Source organism: Rattus norvegicus, chromosome 9, assembly GCF_021556685.1.
Source record: "Rattus norvegicus strain SHRSP/BbbUtx chromosome 9, alternate assembly SHRSP_T2T, whole genome shotgun sequence".
Taxonomy (NCBI): domain Eukaryota; kingdom Metazoa; phylum Chordata; class Mammalia; order Rodentia; family Muridae; genus Rattus; species Rattus norvegicus.
This window is the reverse complement of record NC_141542.1, coordinates 105,872,027-105,878,026: the sequence shown is the minus strand read 5'-3', so window position 1 is coordinate 105,878,026 and position 6,000 is coordinate 105,872,027.

Here is a 6,000-nt window from a genome sequence, read left to right as displayed (position 1 = left end):
CCTTGAGGAAAGATGCAATCCCAGGAGCTTGTGACAGGTCACCTATACTTCCAGTGCTCAGATGAGGATGTGTGCTGGTCAGTTTTGGTCAAGGTGACACAAACCTTGATACATCTGGGAAGAGGGAATCTCAACTCAATAACTGCTTCTAACTGCGGACCTGTGGGGCATTTTATTGGTTGTTAATAGATGGGGGAGGTGTGGGGGTTGCCACCCATGGGCAGGAGGTCCTGGGTAGCATAAGAAAGTAACTGAGGGAGCCAGTAAACAGACTCCTACGGGTCCCTGTTTCAGTTCCTGCCTCCCAGCTTCTTGCCTTGAGTTCCTTCCTTGGTTTCCCTTGATGGTGAACTATGAGCTGAATTGCTTGATTTTCATCCCCAAGTTGCTTTTGGTCATGATGACTTTACACAAACAAAACAAACTAGGACCCAGTGAATCTGTGAAGCAAGCTGGTTATCGAGACTGACTGTATAGATGAGCTCTAGGTCCTACTAAGATACCTGCTTCCATAAATAAGGTGGAGGGAGAGCCATTGAGGACTTCAGGCATCAGCCTCAGGCCTTCACGTGCATAGTCACATATGTACACACATGTGCTATGAACCCCCTCCACACACACACACACACACACACACACACACACACACGCGCGCGCGCACACACACACACACACACACACACACACGCACGCACACACACACACACACACACACACACACACACACACACACGAGACAGGCAGATGTTCCTGGAAGCCCCAAAGTATGAATGCTGTTGATTCGAGGAGAATCTTAGACCTACCTAACTTCCAGCAGAAGGGAGATTCAAATTTGCATTCAGTGCCCTCCATGCACTGTCTGTTTAATCCCCACAACTGCCTGAGGAGAGTCAGAAGTCTCCCTTTCACAAACTGTAACTCCCCGGGGGACCTTGTGGGCTAAGGGGGAGAGTGAACTCTGTGGTCGTCTCTCTTGTAATCTTGGTGAAGGTCGCATCAACATATGCCTTACCCAATCCACATTACTGAAAGGCAGGTGCTACTCGGGTCCAGATACAAGTTATAAGTGTAACAAGCCCAGCTCCCATCCACTTCTTCCGTATGGATTCAGATCTATAAAAGTGGCCCACGACAGCAGACGGCTCCGTAGCTGTCATCTTGAAACGCTGCTCTCTAAAGAGTGACATTTCCAACTCCGGAGCACAGGAGAGTTTCTTACATCTCGGTTTGGAGGAGCTGGGTCTTCCAGTTCCGAGTGAACTTCGGGTACCTGGGCTTTCATCTAGCCTGGTGCTCGCCTCTTCCTGCAGCCTACCTGAGCAGCGAGCCGGACAGAATCAAAGTCAACCGGAAACTCCCTGCTTTCTTTTCGCAGGGCCTTGAAGTGCCCATCAAACGATGTCTGGATCCGGAAGTACCGTTTGACTCTGCACTCGAGACTCCGCACAGCCTGGGGATACTCGTCTCCGCAGACTCCACTCCTCCTGCCTCCGTTCAGCGAGGGAAGCGAAGAACATTGTCACGGCCCTGATTTTCGGAGGAGTCTGGTAGTTTGTCCCTGAAAGTCTCCCCCTGCCCGGATGACTCCTGAATTGCCAGGATGGGTCCAGCTGGTGGCACTGTTTTCAGAGGTTGTGGTGGGAAACAGGAGCAGCTACTGGGAGCGGGTTGCAGGTCCTTGAGGGACTATTTCTCCCTGGGCTTTACTTCCAGGACTCCGTGAACAAGCAACCCTGCTTCACTCAATGTCCCCACAATGATGGACACACGCACACACCTCTGAGACTGGGGGTCAATATGAACCTTTCTTCCTTTTAAGTAGCTGATGCCCAATCCATCTTCTAAACCATGAGGGTCAGGTGATCACTCTGATATAAGCACATAAGACCACACTACCCAGCTTCTCCAGCACACAGTGGTTTAAAACACACACACACACACACACACACACACACACACACACACACACACACACACACTGGAGGGGGACTGTGGCTCAGTAATTAAGAGTATGTGCTGCTCTTTCAGAAGACCCAAGCGCAGTTCTAACTCCAATGTCATGCAGAGCATAACTACCCCTAATACCAGCACCAGGAGGTCCGACGCCCTCTTCTGGCCCCTTCAGGCACTGCCCTCACATGCATAACCACACAGGGACACAAACCCACACACATATTAAAATCAAAATTAATCCCTTGATAAAGAAAAAACCATCGAGATACACCACCACGTCACATGGAGTGACACAGAGGACTCATTCTGTAGACAGGTTTAAAGGTGTTCCTGTCATCTATTCAAGATGGAAGAACGACAGGGCCTGGACATGTTGATTGGCCATCGTTTTACTCCTGTTAATCTGACTTATCATGTCACTTCCTGTCACATGACCTGCTTTCTAATAGCAATATTGGATATGATATTATAATATTATTATAATGTTATAATATGCTCTAATATTATAAAGTGCTAATGGGGAATAAGCCATACCCTGTGCTGTGCAGAATAATGAGCGAGTTCCACAGGCCAGTGATGTTATAGGAAATGTGTGATGCAGCGGGTAAAGAAAGGACACAGCTCCCTGCTGTCCCCAAGGGACGTGATGTGTGGGTGTGGTCTTCCCAGCATATAGCTGCAGTCTTACAAAACACTTCCCGGAGTTACTGAAAGTGCGCACGATGGCTTATGTCCATCGGTTCCTTAGGGGTCAAGTCTCACCACCAGAACACTCAGGACGGGAATGTGTGCGCTGAGAGAGTGCAGGAGGTTCTGGAAAAGAGAGAAGTCTGTATTCAAAAGGAGCTTCCTCATACAGTTTTAAAACCAAGTGATTTGGGGGGTGGAGAGATGGCCCAGTGGTTCAGAGCACTGGCTGCTGTTCCAGAGGTCCTGGGTGTGGTTCCTAACGCCAGCAGGGCAGCTCACAACCTCTGTAGCTCCAGTCCCAGAGGTTTCTACACCCTCCTCTGGCCTCCGTGAGTACTGTACACGTTATACACAGATAGACATGGAGGGAAAATGCCCATGCATATACAATAAGGATAAACATTTTAAATGTGGTCATTTTTATCATTATAGATGTCAATTCCTCAGCATTGGGTGAATCCCCTGGGTTGCACAAGTGCTTCTGTAGTTTTGAAATGTTGCCTTGTGTCTCACGCCTCCCAGAACCCCCTCACCCATCCCCTGACTCACTTGTCCCTGGACCCTTAGTCTATGGTAACCTCTAATCCTTCTCTGTGAATTTCTGTATTCTGAATACCTCGTATTAAGTGAGGTCAGATAGTCCATGTCCTCGTTCGTCTGGCTTATTGGACTGTGCAAAACTCTCCAGGCTCACACATGTTGCCACCCGTGTCTGACCTTCATTCCTTCCCATGGCTGCAGGTTGCCCCATGCTATGTAGAAAGTGTGCTCTGCTCATCCACCCCCCTGAGCCTCCTGCCTTTTCATTGGTTCCTGCCTCCTGATCATGCAAACTTCCTGCCTCTATAGCTGTTCTGGAGCTGATTCGTGAGTCAGCGTAATATCCTTGTCCATGGCTGAGTACATTCAGCCTGCAACCCCACCCCACAGTGACAAGCCTGTTTCCAGGCTGAATGGAAGCTTAGCACGCCATTGAGCATGCCCTCCGCCTCTATACCCATGCCTTAGTTCATGCTGTTTCTCCATCTGGAATGTTCTCCTCATTCCCTCAGAACAAAATCCACATAGCCAACTTGTTTCCTCTGCTGCATAAGACCGTTTACCATGGCTGGGGCAAAGAGACCCTCTCTCTTCTACAATCACAGAGGACTTTGCACCAGGGGACCTATTCACACCTTGTGTTGGTCTCCCTTTCTCCTCCTAAAGGCTGAGTCCCTATCAGAGCTCCTCCCTTTTCTACGGCTGCACACAGCACTGAGGGGAGCACTGGGCTTCTCATGCTCTGTAAGAAGTCCCGCTCTTTCATAGCAGGAGGGAGCACCAGTTGACATCTGTCCTGTTGATTCCATATATGTCGAGAGGATAAGAAAGATGCATCTTCCCAGAGACCTGGCAGTGTTGTCGGGAGGCTGGTCAAGAAGATGTTCACATCTTGCATGAAATAAGGCATTGGTTATTTGAGAGGAAAATGTAGCGACTGCAGAAGAGACATCTCGTGCAAGGCAATCTCCAGATGGGCAAACAAGAGCAATGGTATGGACCTCAGATGTCCAGCAGCACAGCAGATCACGGGTGCCACAGTGCTCTTGGAGACAGGGAAGGCCTGTGGGGTGACCTCTGAACACTCACCAACAGCTCAGAAGTCAGAGGGGTCAGAGCCCAGGCATCCCTGGAAGTCTAGAGGTGGCTGTGTCCCTGGGAAATAACCCCCTCCTTGGATCAAGGTTACCTGGTTGTCCTTTCCTCAGGGATGCCTAGCAAGACCTTTGGGCCACTGTCCTCTTGTGTTTGGTATTTGTCCCTTGGTCCCCTGGTGCAGGGTCTTCCTGCCTTTATTTGTCTTGTTATTTCTGGGAAACGGGCAGGTATTAGGGATGGAGGTGAGGAAGATACCAGGACATTGAGAACAAGTTTTCAGAGTCCCAGTGGGGTCTCACCAGAGTGGACAATGGTGCTATGCCTTCCCTAGTAGCAGAAAAGGGCTCTGCTGGTTCTCGCAGCACGAGTTATCTCTGAGAGTCTAGGCAGATAAGGTCTAGGCTGGAGTGGAGACACTGAGGTGTGCCTGGGGAGCCAAATTCCTGCTCTGACAGAATTATCGTGGGGTCATGAAAACTGAGGCCATGAAGAATTACAGCAGAGAACTAATGTCTCACTGATAAGAAGGGCGAGTTGAGGACTATGAACTTCCTATGATCCCTGGAAGCCGTGCAGGTCATTAAAATGATTTCTGAGGAGGTAGACAAAGAAGCAGAGCTAGGAAGCACACTGTCCGGGGTTCTCCACAAATGCATCAGGGCAACAGGAAGATCCAGGCCTGTGGTTCTGGCCTCGTGGATGCTGCTCTGACTACAAAGACAGAGCCATGAGTCAGCAGCACCTGCCCCTGTCCTCACCTCAGGGAACAGCTGAGGACAGGACAGCTGGGATAGGGCGGGGCTAGTGACTGTTGATTGACACACGCTGTGCCTTTTGACTGAGATGCTCTGAGGGTTCCTTGGCTTTGGCAGGGGGAGTATTTTCATCAGGGGCACTGGTTAGATTTGAGAGGCCACAGGGACCTTTGATAGGATGATGGGCCACTTTGTGATAGATGACATTGCAGGCTGATGGTTCCCCTGGCCATGAGCAACCCATGAAACACCAGGGTACAGCAGTCACCCAGGAATAGACGGACAGGAGGTGCAAGAAGGGCTCTGGATGAGACAAAGTGCCTACTGTTCCTTCTCGGGGAGGTGGCAGCCTTGTTTTCTGTTCAAAGGACACAGGCAGAGGAAAGCCACCACAATCTACCAACTGTGGTCAGGAAGACGTAAGGGAGGCCAGCATGGGAGTTTAACCATACAGAAAACTGCTCCCCTTGCAGAGGCTGGACAGAGGCCAGCAGAGCTTGCATGCAGGAAGAGGAATGGCAGTTCTCTGTATGCTCCATTATGAGTGTGGCTGGCCTGGGTGCTCAGGAGCCTAGACTCTCAGAGATAAGTCATGCTGCAAGGGCCAGCAGAGCCTTTGCACGCCAAGGAGGAGGTTAATCCCCCAGGGACACAGCCACCTCTAGACTTCCAGGGATGGCTGGGCCCCGCTGGGCCTCTCTGACCTCTGAGCTGTTGACACTCCTCCACAGATCACCTTTCAGCATTACATGCAAGCGTAGCTCAAATGGACCTCCACAGCCTGCAGTTCCCCAATGGCCGGTCTTTCCCAAACTCCATGAAGGCCATTCACCCCAGTGAAGTGTCTCTGTCTGCTGTGCTATCTGGCTTCTCAGAGGGCAGCATAGACAGATACCTATGTGCCCTGAACACACTAAGAAGTGATTGACAATGAGCTTGGCAGACAGATGCCAAGGCTGCATAA